This window comes from Coenobita brevimanus, chromosome 15, assembly GCF_032717465.1.
Source record: "Coenobita brevimanus isolate Jiangsu-jjx chromosome 15, ASM3271746v2, whole genome shotgun sequence".
Taxonomy (NCBI): Eukaryota; Metazoa; Arthropoda; class Malacostraca; order Decapoda; family Coenobitidae; genus Coenobita; species Coenobita brevimanus.
This window is the reverse complement of record NC_136968.1, coordinates 4,015,935-4,035,702: the sequence shown is the minus strand read 5'-3', so window position 1 is coordinate 4,035,702 and position 19,768 is coordinate 4,015,935. Positions and strand designations below refer to the sequence as shown.

The window sequence follows — 19,768 nt, the reverse complement described above, 5'->3', positions numbered from 1 at the left end:
TATGAACCAAACTATATCTCTATATCTCTTCATACTTCAATTTGTGTATCATCAGAAGTGTATGGGCACTGGGTCGGGGCTGAGTTACTGTCATGACATTTAAAAGCGAGGGTGATCAACTTCGCTGGCCCCAGACTAGCTTTACTGAGCATTTCTAATCACCTCTTGGATATAAACCCTTACGGATCCCTTACGACTAGAGTGCCTTAACCCACTAGATAACCAGGCAACATTTGGCTATGATTACCACCCAGCGTAGTAAGTTTCCCTCAGTGTAGAGTCACGTAAAGTTAGTACTAAGTGGATGTTGTGCGCCTTCACCTGACACACCACGAACCAAACAGCGATTATAGTTCTGTAATTTTTTTTTCTAGGGGGGGGGGCAGAGAATAAATGAAAGAGATATTGTGAAAAGGTATGTTGTGTTTGACTGATATATGTGACGATGGAATGTACCGGTATTTTTTGAGTAGTTTTTGGTATTTACGATGTTTATGGCTGTGGAAAATTATGATTAAATATTTAGTGGTGTTTATGGTCATGTGGAGGCGTCCGTACACATGTGGCAGGGCGCTGTTCATGACTAATTTTATCATTTTACATTTTTATCGCAGTATGGGTGGAGAAGGAACCACACACACACACACACACACACGCACACACACACACACACACACACACACACACACACACACACACACACACAGGGTATCTCAGGCCTTGTACTAACTTTACGACTTGTGTGTGTGTGTGTGTGTGTGTGTGTGTGTGTGTAAAATATGCACTATCAGTATGGGTTAAAATTCCTCCGATACCGAAACTTCAATTACTAACGACCTTATGGGCAAATACTTTATCACATAGAAGGCGTTAAGAGAAACACACTGAGGTGATTTGGCCATGTGGAGAGGATGGGGAGTGAGAGACTGACGAGGAGAGTGTATGTGAGTGAGGTGGAGGGGGGGAGAGGGAGGGGGAGGCGAAGGATGAGCTGGAGGGATGGAGTGGAGAGGTATATGAGAGACAGGGGTGTGAGCTGGGAGCAGGGCGGTGAAATGGCGGGGGACAGGGCGACATGGAGACGATTTGTTTGTGGCCACCTCTTACGAGATTAAGGCGTCTAGCAATAGATAGATAGACAGACAGACATAATCTACCCATAAAGTCATGAGTTATTGTAGTTTTGTAAGGGTTGAGCACTGAATTCGTTTTGATATGGCGGTTTTACTCATATCAACCAAATAATGAGATAGTGAAATAGTGCATTGAGTTCTCAGTACTATATGGGTGTGTGTGTGTGTGTGTGTGTGTGTGTGTGTGTGTGTGTTCTTACCTAATTGTATCTTTACAGGAATGAGTCAAGCTCGTACTGTCCCGTGTCTTAAACCATATTTATCGTACATATCCTTAAATTTGTGAATTGTTTTGGCACACACTATTTCATTCGGTAGTGCATTCCATTGATCAATTGCTCTGTTTGGGAAACTGAATTTCCTTACGTCTTTATCACCTCTCTTCTTATGCAGTTTTTTGCAGTGTCCTCTTGATGATGCTTCTCCATATGTTAAGTAATCATTTATGTCTATTTTCTCCTTTCCTGATATGAACTTATATAGCATTATCATGTCACCTCTTTTCCTTTTCTCCTGTAGTGTTGGTAGATTCAGTTTATTTAGTCTTTCTTCGTAGCTTAGGTCCCTTAAGCTTGGTATCCATCTTGTAGCGGCCCTTTGAACTTTTTCAATCTTGTCTATATGCTTTTTGAGATGAGGACTCCAGACTACTGATGCATATTCCAGGGTTGGTCTAATGATGTTATTATCTTTCTTAGCATGTCTTCATTTATGTATGTGAATGCTATTCTCATATTTGCAAGCAGTGTATACATGTTCCGTACCTTCTCGCTGATGTGGCCAGCCGGAGATAGTCTGTTATTGATAATCACACCTAGGTCTTTCTCTCTTTCTGATGTGTATAGGGTTTTATTTCCTAACTTATAATCCCAATCAGGTCTTTTTCCACTTTTACCAAACTTGATTACATGACACTTGTCCACATTGAATTCTATTTGCCATGTATTACTTCATTCATGAAGTTTATTTAATTCTTCTTGTAGCTCTTTACAAGAGTCTGTGTTAGTACTTCTCCTTTGTATTTTTGCATCATCTGCAAACATATTCAGATAGCTCTCATTTCCAGTGTTACTGTTTATATCATTTATATACGGCCATACCACGTTGAGTACACCGCTTCCCATCCGATCAGCGAAGTTAAGCAACGTTGGGTCTGGTTAGTACTTGGATGGGTGACCGCCTGGGAACACCAGATGCTGTTGGCATCCCTACGTGTCAAGTGGGGTTGGTGGAGGATTAGTGCCCCTCCCTGTAAAACAATTAACTCTAAGCCCTTGGCCACCCCGTGTGGGATACATGGCGTCTGGCAATGAATGAAAAAAAAAAAATTTATATACACTAAAAACATGATTGGTGCCAGCACTGAACCCTATGGTACTCCACTAGTCACTTCATTCCATGATGAGTAGTTTCCTCTTAGTACTGTCCTCATTTCTCTTTTTATGAGAAAGTCTTGCATCCAACAAAACAGTTTGCCTCGAATTCCTCCTTGATGGTACAGTTTCCATAAAAGTCTTTGGTGTGGTACTGTGTCAAAAGCTTTCTTGAAATCTAAATAGATACTGTCCACCCATCCTTCCCTTTCCTGTATTGTGTTTGTTACTCTGTCATAGTAGCTCAACAGATTAGTAACACATGATTTTCCTTTTCTGAAACCAAACTGTGTTTCTGATATCATACTATGTTCTTCTAGATGATTTACCCAAGCTTATCTTATAAGTTTTTCTAATACCTTGCTTACAACACTGGTCAGTGATACTGGTCGGTAGCTGAGTGGATTTTGTCTATTTCCTTTCTTGAATAAGGGGACAATATTTGCTTTTTTCCAAATATCAGGTAGTTTACCTTGACTCAAGGATTTCTTGAAAATTAAAAATAATGGTTTACTTAACTCCTTTGCACATTCTCGTAATACCCAACATGAAATTTCATCAGGACCACTTGCTTTTCCTCTGTCTAATCTACTTAACTCCTCCTATATTACTTTTTCTGCTATTTGTATATCTGGTAGTATGTGTGGACATGCGAGTTCCACATAGTCCCTCTCAATTTTTTTTTCTTCTGTAAAAACTAATTGGAAATTCTTATTTAGTGCTTCACAAATATCTTTCTCTTGTGTATAAGTGATTCCCTCGTCCGTAATGGATTGTATTATATCTTTTACTTTGGTTTTGCTTCTGATATAGCTGTAAAACAGCTTTGGTTGATCACTACTTTTATTTATTATATCCTCCTCAAACTGTTTTTGGGCTTCCCTCCTTATTCTTGTATAGTCGTTTCTTGCCTGTTTGTAATTATTATACGCCCTTTCACTATTGTGTCTTCTGTATCTATTCCACAACAAATCTCTTCTTTCTTTTGATTTTTTACATTCTGTATTGAACCATTTCTGTATTTTCTTATCTGCTTCTTTGTGCTGTGGGATGTACTTCTGGACTCCTATTTCATAAAATTCACAAAAATTTTTATATACAGCATTTAAATCTTGTCCTCTAAGCTCATTTTCCCAATCAACTTCTAAGAAATACTTCTTTAGGTCTTGATAATTTCCCTTTTTATAGTTTAGGCGCTTTTTGTAACTGTCATTGCTGTTTACTAAGTCATATGCTATCCTGAAGTTATAATTTAGTACTGCATGATCGCTTTTGCTGAGTGGAGGGTGATATATTAAACTGTCAATATCATTTTCTTGCCTAGTAAATATTAGATCTAGCACTGAAGGTACATCAAGTCCTCTTTTTCTGGTGGTTTCCCTCACATGTTGCGTTAAGAAAAACTCTTGTACGAGATCCAGGAGCTTTTGGTCCCAACAGCTTTCTTGGCTATTTATATCTAGAGTATTCCAATTTATATTTGTATTGAAGTCCCCAGTTAGTATAATTGTTTCCGATTTCTCCATTTTATGTAGCAATGATCTTATACTCTGAATTGTACTCTCTGCCAGGTCCTCATATTCGTCTCTTTCCCATGTGTTTGATCTGGGTGGTATGTACAAATTGGCTACAATTACTTTACCTTCAGATGTGTCGATTTCTACTGCAATCAGTTCTACTTGTGATGGTATTTTTATTTCCTTGACTTTTAGATTTTTCTTAGTTAATATTATAATTCCTCCTCCTTTTTTTAAATTTCTGTCTCTTCTCCATATATTGTATTCCTCTAAGTTTAGTATGTCATTGGATATCCTTGGTGTTAATTTTGTTTCAGTTAGGCATATTATTTGTGGTTCATTTTCTCTGACATAATCATTCATCTCTAGTAATTTAGATACCGTTCCATCCACATTTGGGTACATCATCTTTATCATCTTGTTTATTTAATTGTCATGACATGGTTCTACTACCTTCCTCCTTTTTTTTCCATCCTGTTTGTGTACCACTTTCGTACCTGCAATCCTATTACTTTGTAAAAAAATTTCTTCTCCTCTTCTGATCTTCCCTCATTTTTTGTTTTTGCTTCCTCCCTTTTCTCTTTCAGTAATTCCAGTTCCTCTTGTGTCAGGCATCTTTTTATCCATACATTTTTTAACTCCTCTTTTTCCATAAGATTCTTTGCATTTTTTAGTATCTCTTCCACAGTGTTTACACTCTGGAAAGTCACCTTTAGAGGTCTTGTCTTGCTTTTATCGTATTTCCCAAACCTTTTGTGTTCCTCTATGTCTTTACTACAGATTTCCTCTGATACTTCTTTCAGTAAGCTCATTACATTTGCCATCTCCTTTTTGTCTCTTGTGATCTTGTTTTTAACTTCTTCCTCCTCTATACCAGTGATTACTATTGATTTGTTTATCTCTACTGAATCTCTGACTAACTTTGGATTGTTTTGGATTATTCTTTTCACTTCCTTTTTAATGCTTTTTTCCTCCACCCTTGTTTCTAAGTCTTTCTTTACTTTCACCATTTCAGCATACGTGGTTTCTACATCATTTTTGTAGCTTTGCACAGCTTCATTCACCTGTGTTATCTTCTCCTCAATATCACTGCTCTGGTCCATAAGACTGCTTGCTTGCCTAATTGTCTCTGTGTCATTTTTGAACTCTTCCATAACACTCTCGTGATTGACTACTGTACTTGCCATTTCACTCACTTTCTTGCTAAGCGTACTCAATTCCACTGTTAGTTCACTGATGGTTGTGTCTTTCTTATTGGCCTCCCTTCCTAGTTTTTCTATCTCTTCCTTTTGCAAGTGCATTTGCTTCTTTATTTCATCAATTTCATTTTTGAAAGCCATTTCTAGTTTGTGTACACGTTCAACCAGTCTATTGTGAGTCTCCACTTCAACCAGTTCTTGGTAGAAATCATCATTTTGCTTTTTACTTTTATCCCTTTTCTTTTCCAAATTTGTTTTACTGAAGTATGTATCCATTTTGTAATACTAAATGAACAGAGTATGTACTTACAGAGTATGTACACTTTCCCCGTGTTGCTGTAGTCTAAACAAACCCAGCTGACTCAGCGCATTTTTTTTCGTCGTGGTTCTTTGTTCTGTTTGAACCAGTCTTGTTTAAACTTTTTTTTTTTTTCCTTTTAATAATGAAAAATCATTTAGTCTAACCTGGTACAGAGCTTGACTCATTCAAAGATACTAATTTAGGTAATGCCACTGGCCGTGTTGTTTTGGTACGGAGCCCGATGTCCGACGTCTACCTCTGATGTGTGTGTGTGTGTGTGTGTGTCGCTCCTACAGACGCTCCCCCAAAGAAATCAGAGTTAAATGATGCAAGGAGGCGTGGAGATGAGCACCAATTAACTGGTATAGGAGGATATCTATCTGTCTGTCCATCTATCTATCTATCCATCTCCCTAGCTATCTATCTATTGCCAGACACTTTAAGGCCACAAACAAATCGTCTCCACATCACCCTACGTCCAACTCACACACCCTTCTCTCCACTCCGTCCCTCCATCTCATCCTTGGTCTCTGCTTCTCCCTCTCCCCCTCCACGTCACTCTTACACTCTCCTAATCAGTCTCTCATTCTCCATCCTTTCCACCTGGCGGTCCGTGTAAAAACTCACTCTTGCGGGAGCGGCTCAGTCTGCTGGCGGGGGCTTGGGTGTGGTAGTGGGAGTAGGAAATGAATGTATAATGCAGGGTACACCTTGATAACGCTGACCTAACACACATGAAGTGGCCCAGTGGAGTGGAAGAGAAACAACGATTTTGGCCTATCTCCCGGCGGTTATGGAAGCTCCCAAACACCTCCTCCTCACCTATTTATTCCTGGATACAAATGGCTGATGATGTTTTGCACGTTATAAGTGGAGAGTATGGTGATATTAGAAAGACTTGCTTAACACAAAAGAGGACGGGAAGGGGTAATAAGCAAAATAAATCGCTTACGCAGAGGAGAAAGGAAGCTTTCGTAACTGAGCCTAATACGGACATTCATCCAACTTAGGACACAAATGTCGTACTGAAGGGGTATGTGAAGGCTTTATTAAATCTCCCTAGTTTGGAAAGTCTCTCCAAAAATGAATAAAATTGTTTCGAAAAAGGGAGAATGAATTTTAAAAAGTACGTCATTGAGCCGAAAAGGTTAATATCGAATTAGTTTATATCAACAGTACAGGAGCATTGACAAGTTCAAATTGGTGATTTTTTATTTAATTATTTGTTTATTTATTTATTCATTATGGTATAGTCTTGTTATCTCTTGGCGATTTTATTCGGTACAGGAAAAATGCCTCTGTTCGTACAGGGATTCCCGAACGCTGTATTAAACCCCTTCACCAATTTAAAAAGTAAAAACAATCTCCCCCTAGGCTGAGTTCAGTTATATGGTGCCAGGAAGGATATATTAAAAAATGTCAGAGGATTTATTTGCTTAAGAAGTGATGTGCAAAATTAATTCGTACGAAGAGGCGTTATGGAATATTTAAATTAATCAGTTCAGTGTGAGAAACGGCGAGCTAATCTCTTCCGCCTGATGATGTATTTTGAATTTAACGATTTTTATTCCCGGATGGTTTCATTAATTTTGGGATTGACATTTCGACCGGTGACTTTCGATATATCATCTTCATTGACATCTCTTCCAGTTTTCCCCTCAACTGAATACAGTCATTTGGTGGCGGCATCAGTGTTGTTGTTGTGGTTGTGGTTGATGTTGTTACCTCCTGATCCTGGCACCTGCTTTATCACAAATAACAAGGAAAACACCCAATGAAATGATAACAGCGGACAACTACACGACACCCCCAGGAGGCGACAACAGAGGGTTAGATGCAGCGTACGGGGTGTCCGTACCATATGGGCACAAGTCCCGGGTAGCCGCGTGCCCCTACTCCGCGGAACCGACCCAACCCGTACACCTCAGCCCTGGTGCACTACTTTCTTGCCAGCCTGGCAGCGTCAGGATCGGGTTGGAGCTGAACCTTACGCTCCTTACAGCCCCACAGAGATGGCCTCAAGCTGCTCCAATCTAAACATGGCCTCCAGCCGCTCCACATCAGAGACGGTCTCCAGCCGCTCCACATCAGAGATGGCCTCCAGTTGCTCACCATCAGAGATGGTCTCTAGCCACTCCACAACTGAGATGGCCTCCAGTTGCTCCACATCAGAGATGGCCTCAAGCTGCTCCACAACTGAGATGGCCTCCAGTTGCTCCACATCAGAGATGGCCTCAAGCTGCTCCACAACTGAGATGGCCTCCAGTTGCTCCACATCAGAGATGGCCTCAAGCTGCTCCTCAGAAGAGATGGCCTCAAGCCGCTCCTCAGAAGAGATGGCCTCAAGCCGCTCCTCACAAGAGACGGCCTCAAGCCACTCCACCAGGACTACCTGCAGGGTCGGTAGCGGTCCTGAGGACAAGACACCATTGACGTCGTCTTGCCGCGCCCACAGACGAGAGATGGCCTCTAGCCGCTGTACGCCTGCACGTCGTCCTCCCGCATCCACCTGCTGTAGTACCAGTCCCCAGCCAGGGAGCCCACCACTTACAGCCTGGTGGCAGGGCCCTGAACTGTCCCCAGAGTTATTCTCCCTGCAGCTGGCCGCTGAGTACTTCCCCCTGACAGACCCCTCCCTGGAACGATGTCGCAGTTCCCTCCTGACGGTGAAGTACCCTAGAGTGGACCGCAGCCTCCCAGTCTCTGATGACACCTCCAGCTCCCCGGGGCGAGACCCACCCCACTCCCGGCCGAGGCGACGTGGATCCTCCATCCGGCAGCTCAGAAGGCACCTGGAGGAGTTGTTTGGCCCCTATCCCACCAGCCAGACCTCTGCCCCCAGCCCCCAGCACCCGGGGCCTTTCATCACGCCCACGGGGGACGACATCAACCTACCTGGACTATAATACTCAGGTGTGGATCAGTATTAGGACATATAGTAGAGTGCCAAAAGTGGAATCATTAAGTGACCGTGATCAGACAGTGACTTAAAGTGCAGTGTGATAAAAGTAAGGCTCCCATACCCGAAGTAGTGATATCATTATTCAGCAACCCCCCCCCCTCCTTTGCACCTATACCAACCTAGACTCTCTCCCCCCCCCTCGTGTGCTCCCTGCAACAAGATCAAGTCAGTGTCCCCCCCTCCAGTGATCATCACAAGATTGGATATAAGAACTCTCACGTGACCCGGAGCCAGTGTTCATAGAAACTGAATATAAATAATAACCCTGAGGCACCTAGAATCATACTGTGAACTGTACCACCCTGAATTGTGAACTGTGACTGTCACATATTATGTGAGATACGCTCATCCCTATTCAGGAGCCTCAGAGTTGATGAATCAGAAATATTGTGAGACATCTTATTGCCCTCGTGTACACTTAGTGTTTTTGTAATGCTAGGTGTTTTAGGGTCGGCCTCCCATCCCTAGAGCACCTAGTGAGTAGCTGGGTTCGCTTTCTAGACCGGAGCTTAGACAAATAAGAGAGAGGCAGGACACAAAAACTCAAGGCAACACCTTACATGTGTAGTACTAAATCTTACACAGGAACGAGCAGATGTCACAAATACAAACAAGCTGGGCAATTATAATTCTTGGGCCGCAGATATGGAATACTAGTACCATGCAGGATACTGTACAGGACCAGATTGGTTAGGGAGAACGACACTTGAGCAAGACACTTATGTTGGTGGGGGAGTTTAGATTTCCTAGGCCAGTGGTGGTGGTTGTCTCGATTTCCCAGGGTAACATTAATATTTTACTCTGGGCCTAAGCGTGGCCTTATCGAGACGGGCAGTCATTGTTGCATAGAATGTTCACTGTACCTTGGCCCATAGATCACGTTTACATTACTCTACTATGTACCCAGGTGGAGCTGGCGGTACCGGAACTTCAACTCAGGGGCTTATGTATGATCTTCACTGTCTTATGGCGGCACTGTACACTATGGTAGGCCTGTCCTTCACTGCCTTACTATTGCACTATCTTTTCCACCACTTTCTTTTATGCTCTAACCACCAGCCCACTTTACTCTGTCACTCCTACACTGTCTGCATGCTGCGTGTGTTCACTTTTACTGACTGTCAGGTTGGATGTGTCACAGTTAGGTGCAGGGGCGGCGGCGGAGTCTTAGCCTCCCTATTGACGGGGCTGGGATCCACCAGGGGTAGCTAGGTCCTGGGGGCAGGGGACAGCACGTAGGGGCGTCCTCTCTCGTCCGGGGCTGCTGGGGGCGTAGGGGCCTGAGGCTTCTGGGCTCGGGGTGGAAGTCCGGCCCTCTGGGCTGGGGCCGAATAGTCGCCTGAACTTCTGAATCAGGTGCCTGGCAAAGGATGAGGATCTCTGGCGTCTGGGTGCAGGGAGGTCCCACCCAGGAGTCTGAGGGGTGGTCAGGATGCTATGGTCCCCGCAGGTCGGGGGACGCTGTCAGGAGCAAGCTGCAGCATCGGCCATTGTTGGGGACCATCAGGGGCGTCTCCACCAGCTGTAGGGAGAAGAGCCCAGTGGTGGTCACAGGGCCTCTCCAATACTCCTCCAAGCTGGGGGCTCCCTCCAAGTCATGGGTAGGTGGACCGGGCTCAGCACCTGACTAAGGAGTGGCTTCAGGCCATCTCTGGCGGTAGGGCCCGGCTACTGGCTGTGGCTGTCTCAGGACACCTTCGGAGCGGCTACTGGCTGCCTCATGCAGGAGGGTAGAACGGCTACAGGCCGTCTCTCTGGGGACACCTTCAGACCAGCTTCTGGCCATCTGATGAAGGCAGTAGCAGCTTCCAGCCGTCTCCTGATTGACCTCCAGAGCGGCTTCCAGCCGTCTCCTGATTGACCTCCGGAGCAGCTTCAGGCCGTCTCCTGATTGACCTCCAGAGCGGCTTCAGGCCGCCTCCCGTAGGAGGGTGAGTGGCTACTGGCCGTCTCTCCAGGGGCACCTTCAGAGCGGCTTCCAGCTGTCTCCTGACGAAGGCGTGAGCGGCTACCGGCTGCCTTCTGATTGGCCTCCAGAGCGGCTTCAGGCCGTCTCCTGTAGGAGGGTGAATGGCTACCGGCTGTCTCTCCAGGGGCACCTTTAGAGCGGCTTCCGGCCGTCTCCTGACGAAGGTGGGAGCAGCTACCAGCCACCTCCTGATTAGCCTCCGGAGCGGCTTCAGGCCGTCTCCTGTAGGAGGGTGAGCGGCTGCAGGCTGTCTCTCCAAGGGGCACTTTCTGAGTGGCTTCAGGCCATCTCCTCTTTTCCTCCAGAGCAGCTTTGGGCCGTCTCCTGTAGGAGGGCGAGCGGCTGCAGGCCGTCTCTCCGAGAGGCACCTTTCGAGCTGCTTCAGGCCGTCTACTGACGAAGGCAGGAGTGGCTCCAGGCCATCTCCTAGTTTCCTCCAGAGCGGCTTCCGGCCATCTCCTATAGGAGGGTGAGTGGCTGTCGGCCATCTCAGGGGTGCTGTTAGGAACTGGAGAAACAGTTCCACCCTGGTATGATCTGTGGGCAGCTCACCCGGCAGGTCATCTTGTATTCCTGCTATGGTGGCGGTGGGCGAGTTCCGTGTCATAGGGGCGCGCGGCCTGGGTGGACTTAGGCCGTTTCTGCCCAGAGCTCATTCACGCCATGTACACTCCTCCATGGGCTCCTTCTGGTGGCTCGTTGCGGTCTGTTTTGATGTCCTGCTGCATTTTAGTATTTATGCCCTGTTCCTCCTATATTTGTAGTATCACCCTGGTCTTGAAAAGAACCCAATACTAGGCCAGACGTTCTTAGGACGGGAAGCCGCCCTAAAAACACCTAGCATAACACCCAACAAACATTGCCCCAGACTAAAACATGCAACCATTGCCTCGCACGTCCTAGTCCATGTGTCAGTTCTAGGTACAAACAGGCTGTGGTATATGAGACCCCAGCCAAAGGTCTCGTGGTTGGCCCTGGAACAGGACTTGAGACTTTCTGATGCGACCTTGAATGCATCAGCTTACACGAGCACCACCACACACTTCCTGAACCTCCCTATTGATGGGCAGCTGTGACGTGACCATCAGCCCACGTCACTCCTTGTTACCACCCTCAGCACCCTGCACCTCAGTTCACTGACTCAGCAGCAAAACGTGCTGGCCCTCAGTGCACTGACTCAGCAGCAAAACGTGCTGGCCCTCAGTGCACTGACTCAGCAGCAAAACGTGCTAGCCCTCAGTGCACTGACTCAGCAGCAACACAGCGGTTGTGATGGCCTATAAATAAAGCAGGTGTAGGAGGGAGGCTGGAGTCCCAAGGAAAGCTTTTAGGGGTAATGAATAGCACCGCAGAAACCTTTCAAGAGGTACACTATCACCAAACAGTTCTGGAAGCCTGTAAGCACCATGCATTCTGAGAAACAGGAACAAAGAGTTTAGAAACAGCCCTCAGTGTGTGTAGCAGGTGGCAGCCCTGATTAACCGTTCTCTAGGTGAATGGCAGAGTTGACAATGGTTCATATCCCTTGCCTGATGTGTTGTCATAACAATGTCGTCTTTGTCGCTCGATATTCATAATTCATAACCATTTTGATGGAGTGATGAGCTGTCGCAGTAATCAGTACTTAGGTTACGAGTATTCCGCCGTAGCATAACTAGTTAGTTGTATTTGACGGGAATATACTACATCAGCACGTGCTTTCCCTTCAGCTGGATAAAATATTCTGGCGTTAACCTAAGAGATGTTACTTATATATTGCAATAATTAAATTATATTCGGACGTCGATTTACGGGAATGGCTAATGATATCTGTGTGGTGCTGGTCCTTTTAGCTAATCTGCTTGGATGCAACGCACAGCATTGCCTCGAAACGCGTATAATTTACGGCGGTTGCTTAATGGAGGTCTGATATCCACATGTGGCACCTCACCTCTCCTGTCTGTGGTTGCTGATTCATTTTTAATCCTTTACTTTCATAGCTTAATAGTAATATTAGGAGTATCAGTAGTTAACTAAGCCACAGAAATACATCTTCCGGTTTCAGGAGTATACTGTAACACAGATTACTTCATCAAACATGACTAATGCACTGGTATAGGCCTACTTTACACTGGACATCACTGGAATGGCTTGGAGGTGCGTCATCACAATCAGGCATATCAGCCATTCTTGGAGGATGAGTTACGTCCGGCCACTTTCACACTCATCATGGCCCGAGCTTCAAGAACTTATTGGTGAGAGTGAAAATAATGGCTGTCGAACAAGAGGCCTGACCCGGAATAAGTCAGGTGGGGACCTTGAGATCAGTATGTTTGTGGTGGCCTTTTCCATGGGAAAAGTACAAAGTTGTCGACTTTTGTGTACTGTACAAGGACCGTCATGGTGTGTATACCAGGTGTGTACTTATGAACAAGTACGGTACAAAAGTATCTGGGTTTACGGTGTGAAGTAGGGGTGTCAGGGCCCAAATATACGGCGTCGATAAAGTCAGTAAAGCGTTTGACAGAGAAGCATCTCGTTAAGAACAAAAAGAAAAAAAAAGAATAACAAGTGGGCAGCTCCTTTTCTATACATGCTCCAGCATCTAAAAATGCACAGCAATTTTTGATGGGTCACAAAATTTATCAATCAGTACTTGAAATGTTTAGTATTGAAATATCCGCGTGACAGGGTGAACCTGACACCACCACCCCAGGAGGAGAGTATGAGGGGGTGATACCCACCCCACAGGGGGATGACGGAGAGGCTGGCTTACCTGGCTCACCGTCCAGGCAAAAGCAACATATCTCTCCCGTGACCTGATGCCCCTCTTCCCCGCAACCAGACCACCCTGCAGCGTACAGGAAAAGTACACTACTCTTCAACAGAAGGAAGACTCGCCAGAATCGGGGTGGGACTTGCAGTGTCAAGGACCCAAGCAAACCCTTGGATGCCGAGTCCCCTGGATTGGCCTCCTATTTAACAGAGGACTCAGGAGGAGGCTCAGGGGTTGCTATCCTCCAACCCCGATGGAAGGAGGGGACGCTCCACCAGAGCTGTGGCGTAAGCCGAGAGAGTTCGTCCAGCCTCTTCCTCCTGACGTCACTGGGAAGGACCTGCAGTAGCAAGGTCCCAAGCAAACCCTCGGACACTGAGTCCCCTGGATTGGCCTTCTATTTAACAGAGGACTCAGGAAGAGCCTCAAGGGTTGCTATCCCTCTACCCCAACAGAAGGAGGGCATGCTCTGCTGGAGATGTGCCATAAGCTGAGAGAGTACGCCTGACCTCTTCCTCCTGACTTCACTGGGGCAAGAGTGCAAGGCCCTACGGCAGGAGTGCAGACTCTGCCAGAACCATGGCTGTTGCTGGGAGAGCCCGATGGGCACCCAGTCCCAGCTGCCAGGGCTGGTGGTGTCCAAGAGAATCTCCCCCGACTCCTCCTGCACGCCTGTTTCTCGTAGGAGCACAGGCAGTGCCCATCAGGACTGCCTGATGAAGGGAACATCCCCCGGACTTTCCCTGCTACACCCCGGACTGGCGTTTCGGCAGGGCCTGACGGGCCTGCCAAGTAGGAGGACCGGCCCGCCGTCCTCCCTCCACTAGTCCCCAAGCTCTTACCAAGGGAAACACCTCTTGCTCCACCCACCCCTCCTGTGGTGGAGTGAGGCACCCCTCTCCCCGTCTCTCTCTTCAAGGGAATGGGACTTGCCTCCCAATAGGCACCTCACCCGAGACCAGACCAGGAGAGACATCCCCGAGGCCAGGTGTTCGGTCCTTGCAGCCCAGCCCTTCCCAGTTGTTGACAGACTCAGCCAGGACGAGAGGCCACAGTCCAGCCCTGATGGCTTCCTCCCACAAACGAGACCGCAGTTCCTGGAGTCAGCAGGCCTCCCCAGACACTCGCTGCAGCAGCTGGTTCTCCCCCGGCGCAGGTGGCCACAGTTCCTCCCTGGCGGCTGCCCCTGCTGGACGTGACAACCGTCCAGCCAGGGCACCCCCCTTCCCTGGGCCGACCCTAGGCCCGTGCCTCCCCAGGTCCTCCCCCAGGACCCCAACGACGACTAAGGGCCAGCGTCAAGCAGCGCATCTCCTGGCCTTCTTCGGCGGTAGCCTGGAGAGCCCTGCCTCCTGCCGGACCATAGTGGCTAGGGAGCCGCCCAACACACCATCCACTCGCTCCTCCAAGACTAGTGGCGACCTCATGGACCATCCTCCCCTGTACTACTCATCGGACGGCCCACCTCCCACGCCCGGCCATCATCTGAAGCTCTCGGTGAAGGCCCTCCCACCTCATAGACCGTGTTCTCCCCTCCGCCAGAATTTTGAGTACAGTACCAGATCCTGTGATTGTACACTCCCCCCGTGCTGTTGGACCCCTATCCCAGTGAACCAACCCCTGTGACTCCTCCCCTGTACCAGAGTTGCCTCTCCCCAGTGTTGCCCAACTCTCCCCAGTGTTCTACCCTCTCTTTCCTCTTGTTATGCTGGGTGTTTTTAGTCCGACCTCTCGTCCTAAAAACACCAGCGACTGAGCAGGGTCCTCTTTCCGGACTGGAAGTAAAGCACCCACAAAGGAACAGGACATAAAAACCAGGCAGTACACCTTAACACATCTATTGTCTTAATTCCTACACCGTTACAATATACATAGAGAGATATTAGATATGTTTGGAGACAGGAAACACAGAGTTAGCCTTCAATATAAATGATTGTATTTACACTCAAAATATGTCACTCTTCACTTATATATGAATATTGGGTTTTAATATTACTATACCCGTATACTGTTTCTAGGCAGAGATGGCGTTTTATATATTAAGTTTGATACACCAGGAGAGGACGTGACCAAGAGTTGGGGGAATGAATATTACCATAAGTGGGTAGGGTGCGGGTCGCGACACTCGAGGAAGTCACTTAGTCACAATAACACTAGTTCACAGGTTTTTGATGATTCCTGCACACCACTGATCTTCACCCACGATTTCTGTAAGTTCTACTGTATATAGTTATTGATCTTTTCTACTCTGCCAAGTATCGAGTCTCCATACACTATGGGTAACTTTAGTCACTTATATAATATTTGGTCCTTCACTCTGTCACTTATCACTGTGCACTTCTATCTTGACTGTTCACGGCACTAGAGTTATTAGAGTCACTGTATACCCGTATTTTCCTGGGCATCACCTGCTGCATGTCCGGGGCATGAGAGAGGGGCCCTACGGGGAGCCCTCCTGCTGGGGGCAATGCACACCCCGCAGGGGCGTCACTGCCTGGGTCGTAGTCGTCGTTGGGGTGCAGGGAGGCCCTCCTGTCTGGGGGCCTCGACCTGAGAGGAGGCCCTCACACTGGAGCCTCGTCGGTGGGGTGCAGGGAGGCCCTCCAGTCTGGGGGCCTCGACCTGAGAGGTGGCTCTCGGGACTAGGGCCAAACAGCTGCAGGAGGCGGGCCTGGCGCCTCTGGCTCCAAGGAGAGAGAGAGAGCCCGGGTTATATGGGTCTGGGGGCTGCTGGCCAGGCCTGGGAGTCTGGGGGCTGCAGCCACCTACAGGAGAGAGCGTTGTCAGGGGTGAACTGTGGCGCGGCCTCCGTCGGGTGTCTGTCAGGGACAGGGACCTCCCAAGGGTAGGTGGTAGGGCTTGGAGTGGGCCACGCCACCACTCCGACAGCACCTCCGGGGAACCGCTCCTGTAGGGAGACAAAGGGCGTCCCACGCAACCGAGAGGAAAGGGGTCGGCTGCACAAGGGACCTCCTGCTTTGGGAGGGCCTTCGGAATCACGAATGAGGGGCGTACGGTGGCCACTCCCTCCCCGTCACGTATGGTGGCCGTGAACAAGGCTTTGTGACTCCTAGGGCTCACAGCTGAAGGGCGTACGGTGGCCGCTCCTTCCCCGTCACGTACGATGGCCGTGAACACGGTGTTACTCCCGTAGTAGGAGGAAATAGTGGATGAGGGGCGTATGGTGGCCACTCCCTCCCCGTCATGTACGGTGGCCATGATCGCAGTTCTACTGCTCCTCTCTCTGTCAGTCGGGGCGCGTTCAATAACTAACGCCCCGAGGCCATCCTCAGAGGTGGCTGTGACTGAAGGGCGTACGGTGGCCGCTCACTCCCCCTCACGTACGGTGGCCGCTCCCTCCCCCTCACGTACGGTGGCCGTGATGGCGGTGTCACAGGGGGGAAAACAACTGAAGGGCGAACAGTGACCGCTCCTTCCCTGGCACGTACGGTGGCCGTACCGCGGTGTTGCCTGGGACTGACTCTGGATCAGTCCCACTCCGAACCTGGTGAAGGCTGCCCCGCCTGCAGGGTCATTGTCTCTTTTGCACTTACCTGGTGTTGTGACAGTTGCGGGGAAGAGGGACTCTGGACAGGGGTGTCCTGGTGACCCTTTTGTCCTGGGTCACTAACCCCGCTGTGGTGTCCTCCTGGGGTGGTGGTGTGGTGGTGGCTTGGTGGTGGGGTGGGGGGTGGTGGGGTGAGTGGTCCGGTGGTGGTGGGTATTTTACCTCCCCCCTCCTCCGGCAGCAGCGGTGTTATCCCCCCTCCCACTGTGCCATAGTGAACTCTACTGCCTGTGATCTTGTGAAGGAGTGCTCGACACCCACTCATGGGTCGGTTCCCAAACCGTGACAACCCTCCCCCAAGTGTCGCCCCCATAGGACAACATACGTCAGTGTGCCCCTCCCCCAGTGGGCTCCCCCTTCCCTCCCCAGGCCCCAAGCCCCTGTCCCCAAATGAATAAACCCACCCTAGACTCACTAATACCCCCCCTATCCTCCCCCCCCATTCAAGTGCGGGACATTAAATACTCTCGTCCTATGTGACGCGTACATAGCCTAAGATTAGCTAGGGCATCGTCCACGTCACGCGGATATATTGTACTATACCTCATACCAATTAATCTGGCCAGGCATGTATGGCAACAGTGTTCCTGCCGAGATTCTGATTGGCTGGAGGTGTTTGTTCGATTTCGTTGTTGCATAAACCGGTACTCTCTTTATTATCAGATGTGATACTGAATTTGTCGAAAGTACAGTCGTCAAAAGCAATAAGATATCCGTTATATACTTAACAACAATAAAATTTTCGTAGGAAGGTAGAGTTATGAGTCAACAAAGTATTATAACAGTCCAAGTCAAGGTTAACATTCGAACAATTTCTTTAAATCTCCGACACTCCTTAATATAACAGAAAATTAAGGAAACCTGCTAAATCTAGGCGTTGGTATAACACATTTAAAATTTGAAATCAGTCCTTACTGTGATAATAGACGAGATACAATGAAATAGTTTTCCTTTAGCCAACTTTGAATTTCACGATTGTTTCAAACCTCCCTCCCTGCAGAACTTGTCTTTTCAATGGAATTTTTAATTATTCAGAGTTTTGGTACGTTTTAAAGGTGAGGACTGATCTTATAATTTAAATGTGTATTATACCAAAGCTTAGATTTAGCAGGTTTCCTTAATTTTCTGTTACTTTAAGAAGTGTCGGAGATTTAAAGGAATTGTTCGAATGTTGACCTTGACTTGGACTGTTATAATACTTTGTTGACTCATAACTCTACCTTCCTACGAAAATTTCATTGTTGTTAAGTATATAACGGATATCTTATTGCTTTTGACGACTGTACTTTCGACAAATTCAGTATCACATCTGATAATAAAGAGAGTACCGGTTTATGCAACAACGAAATCGAACAAACACCTCCAGCCAATCAGAATCTCGGCAGGAACACTGTTGCCATACATGCCTGGCCAGATTAACTGGTATGAGGTATAGGTAGGACCTCGTCTATGTTACGCGAATACCTAGTCTTAAGGGCATCAATATATGTTGTCGTCTCTGTCACCTGCCTGTCATACTGGGTAGACTGTACTATGCTGTCTGTGCGTGTGTTGAATACGATGTACCTGACATATTTGTGAAATATTGTCCATGACACTGTGTGGACATAACCCTATATCTCAGGAAGGTGTAATTCCGTGTACAGGTCAGACTTGCTGAACTAGGTGGAAAGTGATTGTTGTAAACATTATTTTCAGTCACTGTAAGTTCCTCAGTTTTGCTCTTACGATGGTGTGTGTATTTGTCTTTTGATAATATATAAGTGTGCCTTTTGATCAGTGGTGTTTGTTTTCCTTCCTTGCTAGTACTGACCCGGTCGGGAACAAAGAGCCCAGACTGCACTGTGTCTGTACCCGAGAAGTCGGGACTCAGAATGCGCGGCATAACAAGTGTAAAAATACTTTCATGGGTTATTAAAAAGTTGACAGACAATATGAACAAACGCCTGCCTCTCTATGACGTCACAGTAATTGACTACGGCACTTTCAATAATTTTTCAACATACAACGCCTTGGTCACTTAATCAGACTCAGTCTTCTGGAGCACTTCATATTCCTTACTGAGTTGTGCCAGATCGGTTTTCCGCCATAGTTGAACGATCTGTGGCGGGAACAATTTCTTTCCATAAGACTGACTTGAGTTTGAATATGCACTGTTTATTTGCTGCATCTTTTAACTTGTCCGGCGGCATATGACCCTGGCAGTTGCGCCGCCAGTTACTACTACAATCAGTCAATCAATCAATCCATAAGACAGATAAACGCGTTGGGAAAGACAGGATTCTCCCGTTAGCTCTGTTGTTGGCACTTGAAATTTCTCTCATCCCAGTGAATGTGTATAAAAACACCTGGCTGGAGGGAGTGTTGATGTAAATTGGTATATTTTTGTCGTCAATACACATCTATCTATGTATCTATCTATTCCAGGCGGCACTAGAGGCTTTGTAGCACATCTTCCTCGGCGATTAATTTTGCAGATTACAACTTTTCATGGTCGTGTTTGTTACTGATAATAGTTTGACATCGGCATAGCTTACATCAGTGGAATATATATGGTTATACTGAGATGAAATGTGCAAATAAATCACTAAAATAGATGTGTTGCAAAACTTCCAAGGCCACTTAGAATGCTACCTTCAGTGTTAAGGCGGTGGCTGAAGCTTTGTTAGGGCATAATCGGTTTGTTTTTATCTGACTGAACTGGGTCACTCCTACAACATGAATACTGGCTTGTGATTGCATCAAGTTTGAATGTCTGATTATCCTTAGTTAGGAATGTATCTTCTTGGTTACTAATCAAACAACCCTCCAATATAACTACAGTCAATGATAGAGCCTAAGCGTATTGCATTTTACTTATTTATTTTAGATCAGTGTAAACAGCCTATAAATGAGAAACAGTTCGCGATGACTGTGTTACTTTAAAAATTTATAAAAAAAAAACAAAAAAACTTCGAACTACCAACATGTTTTCGAAGTGTTGACTCTGCT

The 19,768-nt window shown here is 46.9% G+C and overlaps 1 non-coding gene across 1 annotated transcript; it reads left to right on the top strand.

The window, feature by feature from the left end:
- Window positions 1-2,219: 2,219 nt before the first annotated feature.
- LOC145390810 (5S ribosomal RNA) lies at window positions 2,220-2,338 on the top strand. Its single transcript, XR_013895723.1, has one exon. It is a non-coding gene; the product is annotated as a 5S ribosomal RNA (ribosomal RNA).
- The last annotated feature ends 17,430 nt before the right edge of the window (window positions 2,339-19,768 follow it).